The sequence below is a fragment of the Petromyzon marinus genome, chromosome 1 (genome assembly GCF_048934315.1).
Source record: "Petromyzon marinus isolate PM22_M1 ecotype Great Lakes invasive population chromosome 1, UKy_Petmar_22M1.pri1.0, whole genome shotgun sequence".
Taxonomy (NCBI): domain Eukaryota; kingdom Metazoa; phylum Chordata; class Hyperoartia; order Petromyzontiformes; family Petromyzontidae; genus Petromyzon; species Petromyzon marinus.
Window position 1 is genome coordinate 18500077 of NC_133667.1, and position 27304 is coordinate 18527380.

Sequence of the window (27304 nt, forward strand, 5' to 3'; positions counted from 1 at the left end):
GTGAAAATTATATTCTTGATGCCTTCCATACGCAATTTGAACATGCAGAAAATACCTTTGAAACAAGTAATATTTCATTGATTCATACCACTCATTCACCCGCAACCAAGCCTAAATAGTCCACCCCTCTAATTTACTTCAGAACATTGGACACTTTACTTACATACCTGCATTCATACAATACCACCAGAACAGATGGCATTACTATATTTCTAAAAACAGGTGTTAATGCTCTTGAGCTCCTAATACGTTCCAACTCAATACCAATTGATTGGAAATTGGCACGTGTCCATCTTTTATGTAAACGGTGGATTAAAATAACCTATCCCATTGTCGGCCTATCTTAAATCTCTATATGTTCACTAAAACATGAGAAAAGCTGGTTCAGATATAATTGATTGGCTATCTAGAGTTTAACGGAAAATTAACAGAACATCAAACTAGTTTGAGGCCTAATCATAGTGTAGTGAGTCTAACTGAGTCGCAGACGTTATCTTGGGAGCAACACGATTTATTCACATAACCATACGTAACATAACATGACCTACGCTCGGGTCTCGAATGCCCATCTAATCACGCTACGGCAAAACTAGACAAGCTGGATCCCGGACTGCGTGGCTAGAGGCTTCTTCTCCCCGATGTGGATCTTCGAACACCAACACTGAAAGAACCCCGAGCTCCTCACGGAGCTCTCGTTATATGCCCCCGGGCTGGGGCTGGCTCCGCCCTCAGCCCCGCCCACCTTTCAGGCTTCTCGAGCTCCTTCTAGAAGGTTCCCGAGAGCTCCTTTGGACCACGTGACCGCCCCTCAGCCCCCGTCCACCGATGCCCCCCCTCCAGTATCGTCCAGTCACGTGACAACAAGTCAGCCAGAGTATCATGCCCCAGAGTAACCCTGGTTGGCTGACGCTAGCTCTTGCTCCCTCACTGGGAGCTGGCACCACACGCTGCTCGCGGTGCTTCCGTGCTAATCAGCGCTCACCCAACCACCGCTAGTCTTGGTACTGCAGCCCGCAACCCGGGCTGCCCGCAATGACCACATTACCGGCCATGACTTCGCAAGTCCCGGCACCACACAGTGACAAGTACAGTCACTACAATAGCACCATCACCACTTTACTAATAGTTTTAGACAACATACATAGACCTACATTTTTCGTGACTGCAGGAATTCATATTCTTTTGGTCTTTCGGTAAAGCCACATAGTTATAAAAATTATCAAAAATAATCACAATATCACGACGTCTCGATCACAACACAATCGTCATCAGGTGAGAGCTGCTGAAGCAGGAAAAAATATATGGTGGGTGCGTTGCTAAGGCAGGGAGTTATAAAGGTTTGAGATGGGTGTAGGCCAAGGATCAGTGGGCAGGGGCTAGAGATGAAATTTGCATGTAAATGTAAGGAGAAACCTTGATCAACGAAGCTGTGGGGGTGGCCATTGTATTGTGAGACATTAGCATGTCAATGTAAGAAATTTGCTTGTAAATATAAGCTAGAGAGAGCTCGGAAAGGAACATCGCCACATGGAGGTGGAAAATGGATGGCAAGCCGCCATTTACTAACACAGCTAACGGTGGCTGTGTTAGTGAATGTAACTCAGAGAGTCGAAAATAACTGCTAACATAGGTAGGTAGGAAGGAAACAAAACAGCCAATTATGACCTAAACTGGTTAATAACGTCCTTCCAATGATTTCTCAGTTTCGACCCATATTTTCGGTTACAATTGTGTTTGTGTTTATATGTATGGATGGCTTCATGGACGAATCTTTACTGATAGCCAGTGGGTTTGCAGAGTACCTGTGTCTTGGCAAAATCAATTTCGTGTGTGCCCACAGCGGTAAAATAATAATCAGCCACGGCTAAGGTATTGGTCCTACCGTGTTTCAGATCTGCCTTATGTTCACGAACCCGGTCCGAGACATGTCGCTTAGTTTCCCCAATGTAACTGCTGCCTCAGACACAGCTTGGTTTGTAGAAACTGGGGTATTGCATGTCAGGGATCACATCATTCACAGATGGGATCAAATGACGAATTTTATGTAGTGTGTTGAATCGTACCTGGATCTTGTGTTTGCTCATAATTTTGGAAATAATTTTGGTCACCCCTGCTATGTATGGCAAGGTGATGGTTTTGATTGGATCCTCAGATGGTTCTTTCCCAACTGTTGGGGTGATAGCTTTATGGATTGTGTAGTCTGAATATCAATTCATCTTGAGGGCTTGGTGTACCTGCTCCAGTTCACTGGCTAGGTGGTGATGGTCGGAAATACATCGAGCTCTATGGTGTAGAGTTTTGAGGAGGGAATTCTTCTGTGATGGATGGTGGTGGGAGTCAGGTTTTAGGTAGGCATCCATATGGGTGGCTTTCCTGTAAACAATGTCCTATTGAGCCATCAAGTTACCATTCTGGTAACTTGCCATCCTTTCCTTGGATGGTCTCTTTTCGATTAAAACACTGTCTACAGGAAAGCCACCCATACGGATGCCTACCTAAAACAATTCAATGGCCACCTCCACAGCTTCGTTGATCAAGATTTTTCCTTACATTTACATGCAAATTTAATCTCTAGCCCCCGCTCACTGACCCTTGGGCTACACCCACCTCAAACCTTTATAACTCCCTGCCTTAGCAGCGTTCCCGCCATATATTTTTTTCCTGCTACAGCAGCTCTCATCTGATAACGATTGCTTGTGTTGCGATTGAAACGTCGTGATATTCATTTTTTAATTATCCTTCTATCTACGTGGCGTTACCGAAAGACCCAAAGAACAACATACACAGATTCAATTACAAAAGGAACATCTGCTCAACAGTCTTCATTGACTTAGCTAAGGCATTTGATACCATTGATCATCACATCTTCTGAACCAAGTTAGTTGATTCTGGTTTCAGTCAAAAACAACAGATTGGTTGATAAATGACTTATGCAATGGGAAACAATACATTTTGGGAAATCTTTCCTCTGACTTCACTCCACACAGCAAATGTGTTTCAAAGGTGCCTGTGCTCGATTGTATTCTCAATATATCTATATAAATAATATAGCATCAAATTTATTTTATTTGTTATTTATGCCCCGGGATCTCCATTCGGTAATGTAAACTACAATTACTACAATTACAAAATGTATTTACAGTCATAAAAAAAACGTAATCGACTTGAAACTCCTCCTGACTGCAAATAAAACTAAATGTGTTACTTTTATGAGCCCCAACTCTCCTACAACTTAGTTATTGCACTTTTTCAATAACCACTCCCTCCATAATACCACTCCCTGCAGTATAACAAGTGAACATGTTTCTTCATGAAAGTATCTTGGCTTCTGGCTCAATTTTCATCAATATCAAACCTCAAGAGGCGGGCAGTGGTGGAGCATGCCTGTAATCCCGTACTGTGGAGGCGTGGGTTGGTGGATCGCACAAATGTTGTCAAATTCCCTTGCTGTGAGTGTCGAGGTGCCATGCCCTGACTAACCAGCAGAAGCCAGAACAGCATTGTCATCTGTTTTCATCTTTATGGGAATAGTGTTGCTCCCTCAAGTGCGTGAGTTTATCCAGGTGCTCCGGTTTCCTCCCACGTATAAACACCCATCATGAATTGGCTGAAAACATCTTAAAACAGAAACCTCTTGAAAATTAGTTATACGACTCAGTGTGGTTTTGCCAGAAAAATAATTTGATTTCCTATTTTTATTTTGTAATATTTAAAACATTTTAAGAATAATGATGGGGACTTGTGTATAATCGAATCTTGTACAAGGAAAAATTTGATAGCTATGCATATCCTAGACGATGCTGACATAATTAACAAATCAACCTTTGAAACAATCCTTTCTTTCATCTCACAAACAATTTAATTGATCAATGTGATCTTTACTCCAAGACTGGTTATCACCTTATTTCAACTCAGAGGAAGTTTCATTGGGCTACATTTATCTTTATGCATAGTCCCTTACCTATCCAAAGTGTGTATTCATCAACGACATTCTCAACATCTTATATGTTCCCACAACACTAAAGTTAATTTTACCAAGGCAAGAAATCTCACATGGTTCTCACTCATTATCTCAATGCCCCAAACACATGAAATTCCGTCAATTCATAAACTGGCTTCACTTGCAACTGTATTTGACAAATATCGTCTATTTTCATGGGTCCCATATTCACCCTATATCTGTGCAATGTTTCTGTAACAATATTGTATTTGTACTATGATCAGTCTAAAATAAATGTCCCGATCTAATTCATGCTTGAGGGAATTTATTATGGAGTAATTATGTGTTTGTGCAATATTTTTGATTTCTAATGAAAAACGTAGTTTTTTTCTTTGATTTCTATTTTCTTCATTGCTGTATTTTATTTACTTTATTTTCCTCTCGTCATTTTGGTAACATAGGCCACTCTTGCAAATGAGACGATCTTGGTCACTTGAGTACTCACCTTGTTAAAACATATAAACTTGATGCTTAAACATATAATACTAGACTTGACTTGTATATATTTTTGAGCTGTTGTGCTTTTAAATACCAACTTCAATGCCTTCATGCCTTACCAATCTCTGCTGAAATTAATATGCATTCAAATTAATATTGAAATATTCATGTAAACAGCCTGCTTTAAACAAGAACTTGAAAATAAAATGTAAAAAATGAAAATAATGACATGTTTGCAACTGCATCCTTCTCTCATAGGATTCCAAAATTAAAACTTATATTGATCATTATCACCACTATGTCATGGAAGAGACAGAATGCATATCTAATTCAACAATTTTAATACAATTACATCAAAGTTAAAATTGTTAATTTATACATTCAAACTCATTAAAGTGATTTTTGTAAAATATACAACAAAACACACTAATGTATGAAATAAATATAAGTAACTGTCAGTATGTAAATTTCGATTTAAAGCTTTCGTGACTGCAAGGAATAAAACAATAAAACAAAATAAGCCAATAAAATTCTCACGACATGTCGGGACGACAGCGCTTCATTGAAGCGCTTCATTGAAGCGCTGTCGTCCCGACAGTTCCGTTCCTTCACCTGAAGAAGGCTACTTGTATTGTGGCCGAAACGTCGTGAGAATTTTATTGTCTAATTTTGTTTTATTGTTTTATTCTCATTCTACGTGACTTTACCGAAAGAACCAAGAAGATGTCAGTATGTAGTCTTGGGACTTTACTAAAGCAAGACAACTGATGTTAATGAATTCAACATCATACCTCACGACTCCAGATTACAAGTTGCTCAGGAAAGTAAAATGCAGCCCAACCTTGTGCCAGTGTGAACAAAGTAGTACAAATGTGGTCACACACACACACACCTACATACTGGATTATACGACGAACTCCCATTTATTTATTGAATATACAGGTTAAACAATTGTGTCATGTACTGTATATGTACCCACAAATTCTAAAAAGGACCATTATGAGCATTGGAGTTTCCTCTCTGTGTTCCTTACTTGGCCTGTAATTGGTCGGACCAAATGAGGCAGATGAAGCTGTGGGGATAGAGACACAACGTCTGTATGAGGCCTCGCTATTATGTATCCAATGGAGTAGTTTTTGCTGAAATGCTCAGCTAATGTGGCCAACAATTACTTGGAGCCGAGTGGGCTTTATTGGCTGGTACCAATGGGATTATCAGGTTTGGCCCTTGGTGAAGAAGATTCATGAAGAATAGCACTGGGCATGTGACAATAGTTGCCCTCCAAATTCAATGTGAGGCTGAAATTGACATAACAGTAAGAAAAGCATCAAACAGCTGAAACATGGAACATTTATTGATTATGACCAATTATGCATGTCTGGCTACCCAATATAACAGGGTCTGTCTTATAATTTCTATGGGCATAAGTATGTGTGTTTGTGAAAATAACTTATAGTTTGGCTGAAAAAAAGCAATCATAACTAGTTATTTATTAAATAAACATATATTCTCGCCTCAGTGTTTATACTATTTTGCCACACTTTTAAGGCTCAGCCTTTACAGAATTTATGAGCAGAATCTCCCTGTCTAATTATACAAAATATAAAGGTAGTGGTAACTAAAATAACCTCATCATATCGCCTGACATCCTGACACTACACAAATGCACATGGAGTCAGGGACAGGTTTGGCAGGGGTGGAGCTAAAGGTTGCTTATTAGGTGCGTCGCAATTACTGTTACGGAGGAAATTAAATCGAAATACTTGTGCATGTTGAATTTTCAACACGAACTCACAATGCCATATTCTTAAAAAATAACATATCAACACTTATTTAAAATTCCAACACATTGTTATGTTTTACTGAATTGTTATATATTACTGTTTAAAATTGATATTACTTAACACAAGACATTTGGTTGTTGGCAGTGGCGTAATGTTTATTATTGTACTTTATTGTGTTACATATATATTCGGAAAAGTTAATGATTAAGCATTATTCAAAACATCATAGCTACACACATTACAAATGTTCATTGTAAATGGTGAAATAACCCTGTTCTGCAAGGTATTTTCCTGCACAATCTTGATATTTAAATAGATAAAAAAGCCTATAGGTGTCTCCCTTAGCCATTCATAGAGCAGACATTTCACCAACGTGCAGCATTATTTTGCAACAGAGCCACTCTGCCACAATGCATGGTTCAGTAAAACGTATGTACACACGTGTTGCACAGATTGGGACGTGATTACTTGGCAGTGTGCAGCATAGGAGATAACACTGGTAGGATCACAGACCTGCTGCTGTCTACAGACCGAACATACGCCCCTCCCATTTTGCCTGGCAGTGCAGTGTTTAATTGATAATTAATTGGATTGAATGTGCTTTGCAAAAGTTTCCACTGCATAACGTCCATCGTAGCACATTCCCACAACTCAACCATTTGACATGATTGTATATTTGTAGATATAGCCTACCAAAGGTTGAAAACTACACAACTTGCTTTTACTTTTTGTAAATACAACAGCTCACTATGCAACTGCAAAATTGAAAACCACAATTTACAAGCTATATTGGATTTTCACGAATATTTTTTTGCTACAAATACACAAATGTAATATAACTTAGCGCATTGCATGTATTACAAACGCATGTGTGGTAGCCTCAAGGGGTCGCCGCAGTGCAGAGACAGTGCCGTGTGAGGGGTGGTACTGTCAGGGCGGAGCCCGGGTGTCGCTGAGAAGGGGGTCGTGTCAGGACGTGACCGCGAGGTGAACCCGGGAGGACACGTGACCGGACGAGAGGAGGCAGGGGGGGCCCCAGTCGGGGGTGAGAGGATCATGTGATGGGGATCCAGAGTCCCCACGAGGGTTCTGGGAGGGGGGCGTGGCCAAGGGCGGAGCTAGTCACGCCAGGGACGTTATAAGCGGGGTCCCGGGAGGGATCGCGGCGCTCGACTCTGGGAATGAAGTTGCCGTCCTCGATCCTCGGTCCTCCGTCTCCGGTCTCCATGTGTGGACCAAGCAGCCTGTTAGCTGTCCCGGTCCGGCTATAGAATTGTCTCTCCTAGTGTCAGTTTAGTTCGCCATGGTGGTCACCACCCTATGCTCTAATCCTGTTAGAGTTACCCGTTGTGTTAAATAAACGTGTTGCCTCCAAGTACAAGTGTGCGCCTAAGTAAACACACTACACATGTTACAGAGTCATAATCCATTTATATATATATCCTCAGTATACAATTTAATGGCTTTACCATATAATCATGCATACAACCAAAGTTGTGTATAATCATGTACATATCCAAAGCTGTGTGGATGATTATATGTTAAAACCATTCAAATTTATTCTGAGGATATAGATACTGTACATTACTTTTTAAGATGCATTTATAAATTAGCTTGGTTTTCAATATTAATAGTTATAATTTATTATAATTATATAAACTGTCATATATAATCAACTTATTTTGGTATCTATATTTGAAAACTACAAATTAAGCTTATGCATTTTAACTTCAAACATGTTTTCAGGTAGAAGTAAAATGTTAAAATTATAAAAACAATATTTAGTTTAATTATCTTTAAATATTCTTTGGGTCTTTTGGTAAAGCCATGTAGATAGAAAAAAAAAATAACAATATCACGACATTTCGATAGCAACACAAGCATTCGTCATGAGGTGAAAAAAGGGGTAAATCTGCTGAAGCAGGCTGTTTATAAAAGTTTAGAGATGGGTGGGGTAGCTAATGTTAATGTAGGAGAGAGAGGTCTCCTTAACCAGCAGTAGGTCTACCCCAATCAAAGAGCTGTTTACAAAGGTTTAGAGATGCTTGTAAATGTAAGCTCGGAGGGAGCAAGAGCCATCGCCATATGGAGGTGGAAAAGGATGGCAAGCCGCCATTTACTAACACAGCTAACGGTGGCTGTGTTAGTGAATGTAACTCAGAGAGTCGAAAATAACTGCTAACAAAGGTAGGTAGGAAGGGAACATCACAGCCAGTTAGGACCTAAACTGGTTAATAACGTCCTTCCAACGATTGCTTGGTTTGTACCCATCATATTTTTCTATCTACGTGGCTTTACCAAAAGACCCAAAGAATATGAATTCCTGCAGTCACGAAAGCTTTAAGTAAAGTTTTACCTTTAAATAATAATGGTATTAAATACAATTATTTTGTTGCTAAAATAAATGGATCGATTGTAGAACTTTCTACATCTTTTGTAAGTAAAATTATATATATAAACCTCTGAGAAACTACATTGCCATTCAAATGCGGAGTCCTTGAGTTACGAATCCAAGTCGTTCCTGAGCCGTTCGTAAGTCGGAACGCAATAATGCACTGTATTTAAATGCCCACACGGTCAGCGTTATGAAATGTGTTACGGTTCAACAAAAAGGGAAGCATTGTTAAACTCATAATTAAGAATAAACATTGTATATTTGCATGTTTAATGAGAGAGCGCCACCTAAGGGACGACGAAGGGCTGCATAGTCACTGCTGGGTTACTCATATCCAATCAGAGGGAAGGGTTTCATCTGGGCCAAAGGTAATGGGCGGAGTTCGTGGGTATGTACGGGAAGCATCGAAAGGTTCTACGAGGGGCGTGGCTAGAGGCGGAGCCTAGCTCTGCCGAGAGCAATATAAGGAGAGGCAGTGAGAGGACTCGCGGTCGGTGTGGGAAGCCTAAGTCTGGACAAAATCATCGCCTACCTCGTCTCACCACCGGCCACGTGGCGACCTCTGCCAGCGAAGCCCTCTCTCCTCCCCGCACGCCGCCAGCCAGCGGCGAATGCGAGAAGAGAGGGACGTGCCGCAACGGTGGACGAGGGAGCGTGCGCATTACGGCAATAAGAGAGAGAGCGGAACCATCCGGAAAGAGAGAGCGGAGCTGCGTAGTCATCTATATATATATAAAAAGGAAATGTGTGAATATGTGTATCTGTTCAAAATGTTTAGCGTACTTCCCGGCACGCAACAAACTTGAAATGTGCCATGTAAGTACCTTCCAGACTGTACACCATGCAAAAATTATAAAAATAGACTTTTGTATTTTTTTTTGGGGGGGGGGGGGGCGCAATAATGCATATATTTTGCACGGCAAGTGAGCTGTGATGTCACATCTTCATGTGACCCGTATGCGGAAGCGTCACGCAGTGTGGCTGCTGATGTCACCCCCCCCCAACCCTCCGTGGGTAAAGTGAAAACAAATGTGTTGCAGGTCTAAGGCGTTCTTCGCGCAGCATTGCTTTATCATTTCAGTCGTTTACGCACCCTGAAGGTTGTGTGTCTGCTGCAAGCGCGTCTATGTGTACCTATGGAAGCGTGTGTGTGTGTGTGTGTGGGGGGAGCGGCAGTGTAGTGGTTAGCGCGCTGCGCTACCAACCCGGCGGCCCGAGTTCGATTCCCGCTCACGGCCACCACCGGTGACGATTATTTTAACCGCTCCAGGGCCACACCTAGGAGGTCGACTCAACCTCAAACCAGAAACTGGTATAGTAAAGCTAGTTGTTAATAAAAGACACAAGTCTACAGCTTTATTCCACACGTAACACTCAAAAAACATTGCATAGTAATTAAAACATAAAATAAAGTAACATGAGTCCTGATTGCTAGCTTGTAGTCCGGGAGTCACCACAATTGCACACAGACACACACAAAGAGACACACAAACGCACCCCAACAATCCCCCGTGTAGCCTTAACTGGCTATTGGGGCAAGTGCTGTTAGCGAGCAGCGCCTATGAAGGCCGGCACGGCACACGTGGGGGTGAGTGGCCAGCGCCACGCCCGGCCGCCTTTGTCTCGCCAGTGGTGATGTTTACACACGACACCAGAGACTGGTGTTGGCACGTGCGTGAACATACGCACACGCAAACACTCCCAGCGCGAGACTGACTCATTTCCACCTCACGGATAGTTCCGGAGGTTCTGTTTGCAATTTCCAGGTCAATGTTATTTTAAAAATATTTCATGGAAGCTGGTTCGTAAGTATGGGCGTTCGTAAGTAAGGAGTTCATAAGTCGAGCGTTCGTAAGTCGCGTGTTCGTAAGTCGAGGACTACATGGATACTTTAAAGCATACAGTACTAAACTGCATATATACTTGAATGTACAGTACATATTTTATAATGAATGAACAATTTTGAAATCTTTACCAGGGAAAAGCTTCGTGAGTTTAAAGATGCCTTCATTGATAGATTAATGCTGCTAAATTACTGAGTAATGATACCAAAGGGAATTACCAACAGCATTTGAATTTATGGCTACCAGGGCTCTTTTTTTGGAGTCTCACATCTACCACAGTCATATCAGCTTCATGTAGTGAAACAGCCACCAAAATATTACAATGTTGATATTGGGGGTGCTATTTGCGGAATAAATTATACCAGTGACTAATACTCGTGATTATAGACAGCAGTGGATAAATACAAAAGTAATTTGCTGCTACTTCCCGGGTACACCTCTTAGCTAGTGCAATGCCTCTTTTGCAAATACTTATCCTAAATCCCTGTGGCCTTTATTCAGCTCTTCTATAAGTTCCTGTCGTGTATTTACATTTGTTGCTATAATGGCTATGCCATTAGCAAAGTTCAAATGGTTAATATATTTTCAATGCATATTTATGCTTTTGTTTCTCCAATTCAATCACATTCAGATGTTGGTCGATATAACTTTGGTCAAAGCATGTCAGTCCCCTTCTCATGTATTCCGTACTATCTCCATGTAATCTCAGTATAGGTGTAAGTGGTTTTATTCTATCTAAATATATATTTAGGCCTTGATATATAATAATTGGATAACTGCATAAATGTCCACCGATTCAGATGTATATAGAAAGTCTGCAAAGGCTAGGTATAATGGTAAATTATATTTGAAAGAATTTTAATAATAGTATATATTGCAAAGATATTAAATATTTTTTAAACCCAGCTTGCTCATGTGTTTGGCCGGTCTTTAAATGTTCCATTATTCTCTTTCCAATGATGTTCTTAAACGATAATATAGAGATACCATAGCGATCAGAGCCTAATGGGTCCGTGATTCTTCCAGACAGTTTTATCACCCTTTTTGAATCGAAAATTACTGAGTCATCATTCAATGAATAAGGTCATAATTTTTCGTGTAAACATTCGGTAAATGTCCACTAATCGTGTTCCAACAACTGATCCCACTTCTTTAACGATGCCCACAGTTATACCATCTGTTTCACAAGCTTTCTCTTTTGAATACTCTGAAGGGCAGTGCATACCTCATCAAGTGAAATCTTTTGTATATCTGCCACTTCATCTGAAGAACAGTTTAATTCTGAGATTAATTAGGGTTTGCTATAGAGATCCGCATACATTTCCCCCATTATTTTTATGATTCTCTATCATGAGTTACTGTCACATCGTTTTCCATATAGACCACCATTTGTGAATATTTTATCAATGGTCTACCTCCTATTTACTGCTTCCATGCTCTCATGGCTCGCTAGGACGTTGTCAATCATTTTTTCAATCATTTTTGTGTTCTCTAATTTTGTACACTCATCGTTTTATGAGCATCTCTCTCGCTAATTATATCTGTCCTCTTCCTCAACATACCTTTTGTGGTTGCAGGTCATTCGTTCTCCGATTGGTTTTTAATCTTTCCTCGCTTTTAACACACTGTACATTACTAGCCTAGTTATGTCATTATTTAAGGTAGTGACATCCATTTTATTATTTTGCTCTCGTCGGCATTTCATTTTGTTTCTTAGCATTAGCTAAAATTGGCTACCTCATTGTCTATATTGTTAAATTAATTCTCTTGTTTTTGCCTGTGATTGACGTTGTCCTCTCTTTTGCGATGTTGAATCACTAAATGCATCACTACAGCCTGTGATTGCTCTCTGTGTTAAGGATCTGATTGACATTATCTGAGACTCATTAATTATTTTTTTTTAAACGTTAAGCATGTCATCATATAACTCAAGTGACATCACTATTGTTTATATTTGCCATAAATGCAGTGAGTATGCTCTGACAGTCCATTTGACATCCTTTTAAGTATTATTCTCATAAATTAATATTCTATTTAATGTTGGACGACCCAGGGCAGACAGCCTTGCTAAGTCTCTACAAGAGCTATTTGTGTTTTGATTGAAAGCGTGCGCCTATAGATCACCATGTTTCTCTGGTTAAGGTTTTAAGGGTGGGCCTTCAGCCTTAAAGCCCTTTGTGAAAATTACTTTGAATGCCACTATGCCAGTAGCGAGGCATACCTTAAAACATTGGTGAATTGCAGTATAGCCATGTGTTTGTGATTCTGTCATCAGCATCCTATCCATGGATTGTGCAGCCATGAGCAGTGGCATCAGTGCGTTCCATGGTTACTTCTTCAGCGTAGGCATGTCTCTTGAGATCTCTTTATCATGAGCAATGACAGTGGAGGGGAGTGGGCGGAGATACAGGGGTAATAGCCTGTCAAGAGCAGCCTTTGAGTACGAAAAAATGTTATTTTAATGATACTTAAAATATATACTGGTGTTTACAATGATCATAAGATTAAGTGTTGGAAGTTTTGCCAAATAGTGCTTAGTATGATGTTTTGCCAAACAAAGAAGTGTCTCCTGAAACTTCACCAAATGCTAAATTATGGTTTTCAAGATTGCATTGTTGTTCACACAACTTTTTGAAACATAAAACCACACTGTATTTGAAACAACACTTGAAATATGATTGTTGAGATCACAATTCATTCTCTCGGTTTTGTGCATTAAATTAGTAAACATGAGAAGGTTCATACAAAGTTACCATATGTTTATTGATGAATGCCAAATTCCATTTCCAATGGAGATTATTTTGGTAAAAATACCATTTTAAGAAAAACATATGCATGTAAACGTGGCAAAGTATAGCAGTAATCCGATTAGTATTATTGAATGCTTATATTAATTACCACTAATATATGTGGGGCCGCATCAATCTGCATGTATTCCCATTTCATGAAGACATTTCGACACTAAATCCTATGATTCACTATTATTAATGAATAATACATGATGATGGATGATCACTGATTATGATTATTATGGCAGATGAAGATTGTAATGATCGTTGTTCACTTCATTAATACAGTGGAAATCCTTCTGTGAGATGAGGGCATCTTAAAGCAGATTAGCAGATTCTATCAGTGTGTACGTCCCTGTCTCGCTTCTCACCATGTCCCCCTCATTTATTGTCTCTTTCTCTCTATCCCTGTATCTTCTTGTCTCTCAATATATATTTGCGTTCATTTCTCTCTATACCTGTGTACACACTCTTTGCATGTCTTTCTCTGTCTCATCATCACCATGCATCATCTCCATTTCAAATGTCATCAATTATCACCATTGTCATCCTCAATCAATGTCCCCACCACTATAAACACTAAATTACCACCACCATCAATTGAGATATATCCATCTTCCTTTATCTCTATGGCAAACATCATAATCCATCAATATCACTCACCACCTTCCCTGCGACCATCCTGTGTGATCTAACATTCATCATCATTCTTCATCTCCATTGAGCACCCCCTTCCCGTGCCATATGCTGCCACAGTACCCGCTTGCAATACCCACCTGCTCCATCTTAACTGGCTGCAGCTCTGTTTAGTTACACAGTACGCACACAGTGAGCTAAACATATGTAGTGTCTTGAATTTACTCACACTGACACAGAGTAACAGGTCACCTGCTTAACCTTTATTAAACCTACTCTCGCACCCGCTGTAGGCACTCCTATGACTGCCTTCCACTGTCACCACACACTCGGCTTCTCCTACTACCCACTCTCATCTACTCCTCACCTACTCTGCACCTCACCTACTCTGCACCTCACCTACTCTGCACCTCACTGTTGACGACTCGAGCGGCAGCGGCGAGATGTCGTCTCTCTTCGTCCCCCAAACAACTGCCCGCACTCATGCGCACTCCCGCTTATATACCCCTCCTCATTCCGAGTCCTCACGTGTTCCCCACTTAAGCTGTCGTCTCCACAGCACCTGTCGCACTCATTAACCTCCAGCCCCAGCTCGCACACTTGCTTGTCCTCGATTGCGCCCGCTTCTCCCCATCATTACTGCCGGCTCTCCGGCGCCAACCTCATGCTCCAACGCGCACACCTGCTCGTCCTCAATTGCACCCGCTCAACCGCGCACTCCGTACATCTCTACATCATCCCCCCCCCCCCTCCGTGAATAAAAACACAGCAATTCCGGCTGTCAATTCTATGTGAGCGTGCGCGCATATGTGTGAACCACGAATTAATAAAGTAATCATAAGCGGTGACCGCGGAAGGGGCAATCGGAATAACAACAATAAACAGTAAGGACAGTCATGTGAAGGCAGGAACAGTCCTTCCTATTAACGAAACGTGATGCATCATGAGCGAGTGCGTGCGGCAGGTCCGTCACCGCGGGCAGAGCTGGTATCGCTTGGGTTTGAGGAAAAGTCCGACGGATCAGTAGAGCGAGGCCTCTGCCCCACCGCAGGGGAAACAGTACGACCACCCCCGGGGTGGTCCACTTCGGGAGTCCCTGCTGCCCCATCCTTGGATGTGAGGCGCTCCGGTCCTGTAGGCGGAACAGAACAACCCCCTCACGTCCCGTTTCCCAAGGCGTGGCGGTCGGCTCGCCGGACACATCAGACATTGGCCGCATAGGATATGGGGATGAATCGACAGGACTAGGCGAGACATATCTTTTTAGCCGCGACGGATGCACGAACCAGTGCCGCTGGCCTAAACTAATACGTACACACTGTGGCTGCTGGACCTCAACAACCTCGGCTGGCCCTTGCCAGGGACGGTACAGTTTAGGGGACGTGCCTAGGGGCACCTGAGGGCAGTGTAACCACGCCCTGTAACCTTTTTGCCAAGGAACCGCCGGCCCTCCTTGTCCCCGCGACTGCTCGTTTCCGGCCTGCCTGCGGGCCGAGTTGCTCCTGGCAGCCTGGCGGGCCAACCACAGCTGCTCAAGCATTTGCGACATGGGGTTTGGCACCACCGACCCCTTCTTGGAAGGGCGCAAGCCAAACTGGACCTGTACCGGTGGTTCGGGCTCTCTTCCGTACATCAAGTAAAATGGTGAGAACCCCGTCGAGGCATGAGGAGCTAGCCTGTAGGCAGCGAGAACACCTGGAATGTGAAGATCCCAGTCCGACTGGCCCGTGGTCACCTGCTGGCATAGCATGGCCATGAGGGTCCTGTACAACCATTCGACCATCCCATCCGTTTGTGGGTGATAAGGTGAGGTATGTATTTTCCATGTCCAGAGAGTCACACACCGCCTGAAGCAAATTAGAGGAGAAATTCCTGCCATGATCCGTGATGAGCTGCTCAGGGGCCCCCTTATCAAGAATGTAGCCATATAAAAAGGCGTCAGCTATGAACGCGGCCGATTGGTCAACCAGAAGCCAGGCCATAGGCCAATGGGTCAAGTATTCGACTCCCACGAGGAGGTATTTGTGTCCTCTCTGGGAGACCGAAAAGGGCCCCAAAATGTCAAGGGCCACAAATTAATTCACCTGTGACACTGCAATGGACTAATAATAGGGTTTTTCCCCTTTTTCTGGCAACAAAACTGAAACCTTTTTACAAGGATTCATGTCTGCATTAACCACAATACCTGCAGTCAAAATGCAAACAAAAACATACTATGATAATATATGCATTGTCCTTGAAACTGATTGGTCCACACCAAGGGATCTGCTGTTACTGGGCAGGAGATGTATGACGTGCACAATCGGGACAGCCTTTAATCAGGAGGAGTACATCGTTTTTCATGCCAGGCCAGTAAAAGTCCTTTTTTAGCATCACTAACGTTTTGTCAACACCCAGGTGCATACATTTTTCGTGTATGGCTTTGGTAGGTTTTCCCCTAAGGACCGTGGGTACAACCAAGGAATGACGCTGGAACTCCCCTTTCCACCGCATGAGGAGTCCCTCGCGGAGCACAATCACTGGCCGACCCGCGGAGCCCGGCCCACGAGAAGCACGACGGCGCAGTCTCAGGAGTAAGCCTTCATCAAACTGTAGCTTGGCCCACTCATCGTGGTGAAGATTCAAGACAGAATCGCGTGGCGTCTGAGCGCCCTCAATCCGCGTTGTCCCGGCCGCCACAAGCACCATGAGCGTACCCTCTTGCGAAGGTTTACATCGCAATGCACCTGAGGCACACGTGCATGCAATATGGAGCGGCAAGCGGGACAGTGCGTCAGCGTTGATGTGCCGGGTGCCTTTCCTGTACACAACAACAAATTAGAATCCCTGGAGGATTTCAAGCCATCAGGACAGCTGCCCGGATGGCTGATCAATGTGCAGGGAGTACTGGATGGCCGCATGATCCGTGCGGACGACAACGTCCCGCCCGTACAAGTATGGCCGATAGAGCTGGATAAAATGGACCATGGCCAGTAACTCCCTCCGCGTGACGCAATAGCACTGTTCAGCAGGAGACAAGACTCGACTGCCATAAGCCATGACCCTCTCTGTGCCCTCGATAAGCTGGGAAAGGACCGCCCCAATGCCCATATCGCTGGCGTCCATATCCAATATGAAGGGCCTGGTGAAATCGGGATATACGAGCGGAGGGGCATCGGCAAGGGCAGCCCAAAGAGAGAGGAAGGAATCCTCCTCAGCCTTTTCCCAGCAGAATTTCTGGACCTTGGCCATGAGGGCATGGAGTGGTTTAGCAATTGTGGCAAAATCCCTGACAAAATGCTGTTAATATGATGCAAATCCGACGAAACTGCGGATGTCCGCCACCGACTTGGGCACCTGTCATGGGCGCACGCACGTGTTTTTTTCGGGATCCGTGGCAACTCCGGCTGCGCTGACTATATGGCCCAAATATTTCACTGATGTCTAAAGTAAATGACACTTCCTAGGTTTAAACTTCAACTTAGCCACACGTACTCTCTCAAAGACCGAACGCAACCGCTGTGAATGTTTGTAAAAAGCACGGCTAAAAATGATGACGTCGTCCAAATAAATTAGGCAAGAATCCCATTTCAATCCTGCTAGGACCAATTTCATTAACTGCTGAAAGGTGGCTGGTGCCGAATTAAGTCCCATCGGAAGGCAATTGAATTGGTAGAGCCTCTGGGGCATGTGAAAAGCGGTTTTTAGTTTAGATTCATCATCGAGGGGCAATTGCCAAAACCCGGACAGCAAATCGAGGGTAAACAAAAAAACTGTGCGCCCGATAACACATCTAGCAAGTCGTCCATACGAGGGAGGGGATATGCATCTTCCACCGATATCTTATTTAATTTGCAGAAATCAATGCAAAATTGCAAGTTACCATCGCATTTTTTCACTAGGACTATGGGCGCCCCTCGCGAACTCTTGGATGGGGAAATAATATCAGCTGCCAGCATCTCATCCACAGCCAGGCATACCTGTTCCTTCTTTGCGGGGCTTAGTCTATACGAATGGGGGCGAATTGCCCATGTCGATATGATGCTGGAGGAGAGAAGTGCGACCAATATCAAATTTGCTGGCGCTAAAGACATCGGAAAAATCGCGTAAGAGCCGGTACAGTTGAGCTCGCTGAACCTCCGTCAATCCTGGGTTCTCGGAGCACATATTTTCCGACTTTTACATTTTTTCAATGCTTCTTGTGAAAACAGGAGCTGACTCCGTATTGTCAAAACACTGGGCAGTCGTGGCGTGCACCAGGACAGTGCCCTCCAGAATCACAACCGGAGCATGCCCCGTATTAAGTACTTGTAGGAACGGCATCCGCTCGGCGGATACAATAGTCATAGCCCCCGCGAGGGAAGGAGATCGCGCCACGGCGTTTGAAGGGGTTAGCAGGACACCCTCAGGGCCCATCAATGGCAATTCATTGCACAACCACAGCGGAATGAGCATCTGGGCACCCCGAGGAACTTTAACAGTTTGGCTAGCCATTGCTTGAATGACAGCGTTCTGCGATGGCTCCCGGCTAGGGGATTTCAGAAACAGCAATCGCTGTCCCGATGGCATTTCAATGCCCCCTGCTCAATGAGAATTTTCAAAGGCATCCTGCATAAAAAAGTGAGTGCCCAGCAAATAGGGCACGGCCAAAGTCCATGGAATCAACACCAAACCTTCCAAAGTGATTTCCCCAATTTGCACGGAGGCCAACATCTGACCCATCATGCCCAGATTCCCCTCATTGGCTGCCACACAAGCACTCTGTACGGGGGCAAGAGGACCGGACAACTAATGTAACATGCGAAACACAGCCTCGGAAACCATGGTCGCCGAGGCTCCTGTGTCTACCAGCAGACGAACCTGGATCCCCTGAATGAACCCCATGATTGTTGAGAAACCCACCGGGGCGCCCACTACGCGATGAGCCAGTGCGTTCCACTGCTCGGCGCCGCGCGGCCAACACGCTACCGACCCCGCACTCTGTGTATGAGCTGCGACGGGATGAGTTTTTATAGGATGAATCTGCATCCGACCAAAGTTAGATGGGTGATGGAACAAAAGCGGCCATGTGTCTGATGCATCCGGACGCGCCTTTATACTTTGGAAAGAGGAGGTGTTGAAGTCAGAGGATGATGGAGACGACGAGAAACTGACGGTCCCATAGCGGCAGTTGACAGCGATGTGGCCCGGGCGGCCGCACCTATAGCAGGTCCGGGGAGAATGCCCAGACGGTTGGCCCAGCTTGGAGCACCACTCCAGTGATGGCGGATGCAGCCCAGCGCTCCTTCCCTCCGGCCCCTGGGTGAAGGAGGCATATGCTCGCTCGTTCACGACGGGCTCCGTTGTGCAGGCCGCCACTGCCAGCCAGTCCTTGAGGTTGAGGTGTGCTTGGATGCCTCAGAGAAGTCAGGTTGTGTCTTCCGCTACCGAGAGGGTGATTCCAATTCACGAGCCGCTTCATGTGCGTGGGAGTCCAGGGCGACTCTGTCCATGTGAGGGTGTTCCAAGGCAAGGAGTGCACTACGATAAGCCAGCGGTGTCTCATTCTCTCCCTGTCACCTCAGCTTGAATCTTCTTTGAACATTAGACGGTGGATCAAAAACAGCGGCCATCTCGGCACAGGCGCACTCGAGGGTCACTTGATCCGACTCGGGGATGGCAAAAAAAGCGGCCAAGGAGTCATCGTCGAGGGCTGTGGGAAGACCTTGAAGCACCTCGTGGGATGTCCATCCCACAGAGGTGTAGGCGGCCTCGAATGGACGACAAAAATCTGTCCAATCTCCTCCTGCAGCGGTGAACTGGCGAACCGGCGGTAGCCACCGGGACTTGGAAGCGCCTAGCAAGGGCGATGGGGTGGCTTCCACCTTAGCTGTCGACGGCTGCTGCTGCGGGGAGAGCGCGGCTGCAACCACAGGGATGGCGGGAAGGTCCAGCGACCCTGTTACCTCGGCCACGACAGCAGCGGGAATCGCGTCTTGGCGTCCTGTGGAAGTTGCAGCTGTCATTCGCTTGAAGAGATGAGCGGCAGCTGACAGTAATCTTCTAAGGTGACTGGCGATGTCCAAGCCAGCTTTGTGGAGGAGGCGGCTGGGCTGGGCTCGCCACGCACTCTTGGGCAGAATTGAGTGCGTCGTTGGAACTTGTGATCGGGGCTCCGGCACCCGGAGCTGTCAGAGGAACGACGTCTTGCTCGGTGTCGTCGGATGACACAACAGGTGGATTTCTGCACTTCACCGCTGCCTTGGACATGACGGCGAAGGATCTTCAGCACTTCCTACACTAAATGTAGTGTCTTGAAATTACTCACACTGACACGGAGTTACAGGCCACCTGCTTACACTTTATTAATCATACTCTCGCACCCATTGTAGGCACTCCTATGACTGCCTTCCACTGTCACCACACACTCTGTTTCTCATACCTACCCCGCACCTCACCTACTCCGCACGTCACCTACTCTGCACCTCACCTACTCTGCATCTCACCATTGATGGCTCGAGCGGCAGCGGTGAGATTTCTTCTCTCTTGGTTCCCCGAATAACTCCCCGCACTCACGAGCACTCCCGCTTATATACCCCTCCGAGTCTTCACATGCTCTCCACTTAAGCTGTCGCCTCCATGATGCCTGTCACACTCATTAATCCCGTATCATCTCCACCATCTCCCGTCTCTCCGGTGCCAACCTCCTGCCCCAGCTCGCACACCTGCTCTTCCTCGATTGCACCCGGTTCTCCCTTTAATTACTGCCGGCTCTCCGGCGCCAACCTAATGCTCCAACACGCACATCTGCTCGTCCTCAATTGCACCCGCTCAACTGTGCGCACTGCGTACATCTCTACACATATATACAGTCCATAACCTTTATCCACAATTCCTAATATCCTGAGGGTCTGGCTGATCTGTGGTTATTCATGTTATCCGTGAATAACCACAAATAATGAATGCTCATGAGGCACTGTACATCAAAACTGGTCCAGAGTCTGCTTTATTGAACCAATGCTGTTGAAATGATGCACCTGCAGAAGGCCTTGTGGCTGATGGGATGTATAAATATACTTGTTTTGTTTAAACGGAGGGACAATATATCATGATGTATTGCCTGCTTATTTATTTTGAATGTTATCCATGGATCAGTTTTGTTTCACGGATAAGAACAGTACAAAAAGTAGGCTGCCAAATCCATCCTTTTGTCTGAGATTATCTAAGCATAATATAAATTATGATAGATGATTGATGGATGAAAATTATTGTTGTGCGACTACATATGTCACCACTACAGCTGTTGACGATTAATGATGAGGTAACAATGGGAGTTGATATTAACTGCTATCATTAACTGTCACTGTGACGGGCAGTTTTACCAGGATAGCACCCATGGAGGTCGGGGATAACACAAGAGTGGTTGCAGGAGTCAAACAAGGAGATGTATCCATGTCCTTTAATATTTAGCTTTGATACAACATTGATGTATATATGTGCGGCACAGGGTGGTTAAGTAGGGGTCTGAGATATGCCTCCCCCCCCACCCCACATGAAAAAGTCACATCAGGGTGCAATAAATTGTATCCCTAGGTAAGATGACGATGCAATGCCGAGGCTCTGCTTGGGGGGAATGTGCAGTCATCGAAGTGCACATAAATACTCTACAGTTTGGAAGCGCGACATATCCAATATTTTCGATTCATCAGGTGATTTGGTGTTTTGTTTGATTGCCTTTATTTATATACTTTGTTTTGTTTGTTTTTGCTTTTATAATTGGTTATGCAGCTAACTCTTACAATGAAGACTGTCCTGGTCTCTGAAGTTCTCACCTGGTTAAACAAAATAAACTTTAACATACGCCAGTAGTAAACAGTGCAAGAATACCCCAGAGGTTGGTTCTACGACAATACAATAACCCAACAGCTATTGGACTATGCAGATAATTGTGATGATGATCACAAAGGATTTTTGACAATGGATGATGATCATGAAAACTATATTAAAGATGGAGATGAGGAAAGGGATTATGTTTGAAGATGTTCTTTTTGTCTTCAATGCTTTTCCCAGTCACTGGCAATATGGGACGGCGAACTATCACCTGCAATTTTTTTCTAGGATAGGAGTCACGCGGTAAAGTTCTAGCAGATTATCCACGAGTAATTGCAGGCATATGGAGACACCAAGACACACATGAAGACATGGAGACACAGATAGACACAGATGCATCCACAGAAACATGGAGACACAAATACATATACACACGGAGACAGAGACATCGGAACATGGTAACATTTACCCTTTTCCGTAAGCGTGCTTGGCAGGATACGAAGAGATGATGTCAAGAATAATACCGGAGTGGCAGCCAAGGAAGGGTATGCATCCGAGAGGACATCCACCTATGAGAAAAAAAAAACAATGTGTAGATGCTAGATGGATTGTTGCATAAATCTTGACTTAAAGCTTTCGTGACTGCAGGAATTCATATTTTTTGGGTCTTTCGGTAAAGTCACATAGATCCCATCTGTGAAGGATGTGATCCCTGACATGCAATACCCCGGCGTCTACAAACTAAGCTGTCTGTGGCAGTAGTTACATTGGGGAAACTAAGCGACATGTCTCGGACCGTGTTCGTGAACATAAGGCAGATCTGAGACATGGTAGAGCCAATACCTGAGCCGTGGCTGATCATTGTTTTAATGCGGTGGGCTCACAGGAAATTGATTTCTCCAAGATGAAGGTACTCCTCAAACTCACTGGCTATCAGCAAATATTAATTCATGAAGCCATCCGGATATATAGACACAGACACAATTTCAACCGAGAAGATGGGTACAAACTGAGTTATCATTGGAAGGACGTTATTAACCAGTTCAAGTCATAACTGGCTGTGATGTTTCCATCCTACCTTCCGATGTTGGCAGTTGTTTTCGAACAGGTTAAATGTCTCACACTTACATAGCCGCCGTTGCTCGTGTCCCCGATGTGGCGGCGGCGCTGCGATCTTACATTTACATGCAAATTTCTCACTTTAACATCACTAGCCCCACCCACGTCGTTTGACCCTCGGGCTACACCCATTTCAAACCTTTAAAACAGCCTGCCTCAGCAGCTTTTCCCCCTCTTTTTTCTCCTGATGACGATTGCTTGTGTTGCGATTGAAACGTCGTGATCATTTTATTGCATTATTTTTCATTCACTTTATTTTTATTATTTTATAGTTATTATTTTTTCTTCTATCTACGTGACTTTACCGAAAGACCCAAAGAATATGGATTGTTGCATTTCAAGGTTGATGATGGCTTCGGGAGGCCTTGATGCAGCATTAGATGAATAAAAGTGGTTAGTACACTGGATTAGGCACCCGGGCCCCGAGGTTAATTCCGAATCATTACTAACATCAATGGAGATTATCTGAACAGATCCTGGGACTCCCATTGGTTAACTCGGCGACAAATGGGCACCTTGTGTGTAAATATCAGTACTGGGAAGACAAAGGCAGCCAGGCATAGAAGTTTACTTGACGCCATGCTTGGATGACTTGCATTTATAGAAAAACCCCAGCCATCCTGACCCACCTAGCATTTACCCGCACTCGATTAGACAAATAATAAAGTAAATATTCGCTGCTTCTTGCACCACCTAGAGTTGTAGTGTGCACACGCGCCCAGTAGGTGGCACGTAATTTATAGCTCCGTGTAACTGCATTTTGCTGTCCATATAGTCCTGCCCCTCTTGCTTTGTTTCCATTTTGTCTTTCCGTCTCCCTTTTTGTATTTTTTTATTACTCCAATTATGTGCTCAATGTTTTACTTCTCACCGAGCATCAACGCAGCTCAAGTGTGAGTAGAGTGCAGCACACCATGACAGTACTGATTAATTAACAAAAACACAAACCAGCATCAAAACACAACGAAAGTGTACAAAATATGTCTTTTACTACATTTTAATTGCTGTGTAGTGTTGTTCATATTTATTGTCCTGATTGTAAGTGTCATTTAGGTTTATCATGTTCATTGGGATTAACTGTATTTTTATTGTTGCAGCAGTTAGTCAGACTGTTTTGTTGCTAGCCGGACCAGGGCTCTCCCACGCCCCATTAATCCGGCTAGCCGAGGTTTTACTATTCGTGACAAACTACAATGATTCGTGGTTATTTGCGATTTTACTGCACAAAATTTAGTAAATTCATGGATAATAGGATCCGCGACAAGAGTTCTGCAATTGTACTTCCCCATAGAGCATGCTACACCCGCAGTATCATGGCAGTAATCTTTGCTCATGTATTTCGTCCATACGTTGAATTCAAGCAGCAGCAGCAGCTATGGAAAAGGTTTTCAGAGGGAGCTCAAAACACAAGGGATTCACTTTATAGCACACGAACAAGTTACACTCAGAACACAAAGTGTTATTTGTATTTTCTTCTTGTGTTTTAAAAATATACCTGTAGCTATGTGTAACTGATTAAAATAGTAAAAGTCAGTTACAACACTGAGACTTATGGAACAAAATATATATTAGAAGTCAGGAAATTTGAAATTGTTTGACAAATGTTCATAACAGCAACATAAGATTTTATTTTCTGAAAACTTATTGGAGAAAGGCATACGAATAAATGCATGAAATAATGAGTTTATTACCATGCTCATTTTCACACTCGGACATGATATTATAGTATTGCCTGATACAATCAGTCAAGTTAATGTCCAAAGAAATGTAGTTAACATAAGGTGTTTTGTACGTTGTTTAGTGAACAAGTGTAATTATTTAGATTTGAAATTACTTTAATATTATTCGGATATAATTTGTAAATCATTGATAATGAGTATGGTTTTGATTTAAAGCTTTCGTGACTGCAGGGATTAATATTATTGGCTCTTTATTGTTTCCCTTCTACGTGACTTTACCGAATGAACCTAGAATATAAAAATGAGTATGGTGTTTGCAAAACCTGCAAGTGTTCTAAAAACTGCATGTCAATGCATTTTTTGGTGAAATATTTTCCATGTAAAATTGGGAGGGATACATTCTTTAAAAGACAGCGAATGCGTGGAAAGGTGTATCTTTTTATAAACGAGTCGCATGGATGTTCTGAACCCCGAGCCAAAATTACATAACACACTAACCAGCTTACAACTTGAGCAAAGTAATTAACATTCGACCAGGTCAATAGTAGTTATGAATACAGTAGCAGGCTTACAATGATGGGAAAGGTGTACACGAATGTTGTATGTAGATGTAGCTAGGAACACAGTGGGCTGTAGGCAATATTGAAAGGATAATACATACTTTAGTGAATAAATGGTAGCCTATGGATGAGTTACGTGAATACGTTAAACCATGCCCTCTGATTATCTCACCAGGACCATCAAATGAATTCAAACCTAAGGATTGGATCTGGCTGGATGGTTAAGAAGTCAAGAGTACTGAACCAACACAGCTGAAATGTTGGGTTAAAATTCGGGCAGATACATGTAATTAATTCTGGTTCTCAAGTGTGATGAGTTGATTGTCTCAGCCTGGTTATTAATTACCAAAAACATTGACTTCGTTTTTTTACTTTGTAGCAAAAAATCCCACCGATATATTTTTTTATATATCAGTTCGCGCTACCATGTTGTGTAAGTGCAGTCTCGTGTGGAGAAGAGGTCACTTTTAAGGGACCTCGGTAATTCTGTGATATCAACTTCAACAAGCCGTTCTCGAACTCGGGGTGATGCACGGGTTTTGACGGTTCTTATTGCACACTTTGTCTTATTACATGATACAATAGCAGCACACATTTTGAATAACGTTAGGGGGGGGGGGGGAATAAAAATAAGTTAAAGTTTAACTACGAGACATTTTCAATAGGGAATACAGTACGTACTGCATGCAACATTGTGCACCAGGGGATGAGAATTGTGGATAATGCAGCGGTCGCTTTGTCTCCCCGATATAGCAATCACCGCAGGTACAACTCAATTTGTAAACCCCGGGGTACTGTAAGTCAGGAATGACATCCTTCACGGATGGGATCAGATCACGAATTTTGTGTACTGTATTGAACCGGACCTGGATCTTGTGTTTGTTTAGAATTTTGCTATATCGGGGAGACAAAGCGACATGTCTCTGACCGAATTCGCGAGCACAAATCAGATTTGAAACACGGTAAAACGAATTCTTCTGCCGTAGCTGATCATTGTTACAACGCTGTGGGTGATCACGATATAATTTTCTCCGATACCAAGGTTCTTTGCAAACCCACGGGTTTTTATCAGAGATTTGTTCACGAGGCAATTCAGATCTACAAGCACAGACACAATTTCAACCGAGAAGATGGTTTCAAATTAAGCAACCATTGGAAAGATGGAAAGATGTTCTAAATCGAACCAAACATTAAACTAATTTTCAATGGTACAGTATATTTTTCAAGTAGTGGTACCCCAAACTTTCGCAGCTCTTAAATTCCCTTTTCACACCATCAATAGGTAAACTCCCTCTCCCCCCCGCGCCAAACGGCATGTGCACCCGCACGTACACCACTTCTATGCTAAGTCGGGCAATCAAATTATAATTTTTATGCTAATTCCTTTGTCAAGGCACCTTGTTTCCTCGCACACAGCTTAAAGGTCGCGGTCTGAGCGTGGCTGTGTTCCACTCCAGCGCTGTCCTCGAGAGAGCCTGATCCCTTCACCTGATGAAGGCCGCTTGTGTTGTGGCCGAAACGTCGTGATTTTTTGTTGTTTTATTTTTTACCTACGTGACTTTACCGAATAGAACCAAAGAGTATGGATCCTTGCAGTCACGAAAGCTTGAAATCTAGAATTTTAACCAACATAACAATAGGCAGCCAACTGCTCTTGGCTCATCTTTATATAGTCCTGCTGTCTCAATTTGACGAAAAAAGACACGTAATTTAAATCATATATCATATTTACATTCATATCTGTTATTGACAACTGTTAAATCCAATTAAAATTTATTCCTATGTCACTGTTCTTCAAATTCTCCAGGGCTTCCAAAACATCACACTGTGAAGTGTGGTCTCAAACTATAAGTCAGTAAATCTTTCCCTCCCCTTTCTGTTATGAAAAATGAGCCATTGCTTTAAACACCAGCCTACTGCATATTTTTGTGTTACAGGGGATTGCTAATGATGGTTTTGAATTTTGTTTGTGGATATATTTTGTATTAAAGTATTGGAATGCATTGTAACAGGCTTTTAGTAACCTTCAACTCTATTTAGCATTTGTTTTGTGCTTATGGTTATGAATGAGCAATGTGGTGTTTGTATAATGTAATTTTACAATGCTTTATGGAATGTAATTTTTCCAATCTAAGAGCTTGTGTTGTATGTACTGAGTGAAAGTGCACCACTTGGTTTCCTTGATTATTGATAGTTTTTCATTTGCTGATTGTTGTTTTGAGCATGCAATTCAATTTGTTGTCCAATGTCGTTTGTGATTTTTTTTTAATAT

General features: G+C 43.3%; 1 protein-coding gene across 10 annotated transcripts in view; it reads right to left on the bottom strand.

Annotated features, from left to right (window-relative positions):
- LOC116947748 (leucine-rich repeat and immunoglobulin-like domain-containing nogo receptor-interacting protein 1) overlaps positions 1–27304 on the bottom strand; it is a 216156-nt gene that overhangs the window by 142793 nt on the left and 46059 nt on the right. For 6 of the 10 annotated variants that reach the window (XM_032963887.2, XM_076065225.1, XM_076065214.1 and 3 more), the window contains exon 2: positions 22144–22243. The exons of 2 other annotated variants lie outside the window; for them this stretch is intronic. The gene's annotated coding sequence lies outside the window, so the exon portion shown is untranslated. Of the gene's footprint in view, positions 1–14859; positions 15019–22143; positions 22244–27304 lie in introns of all 10 variants that reach the window. 2 more of the 10 variants (XM_032963974.2, XM_032964060.2) reach the window with 2 other exon arrangements.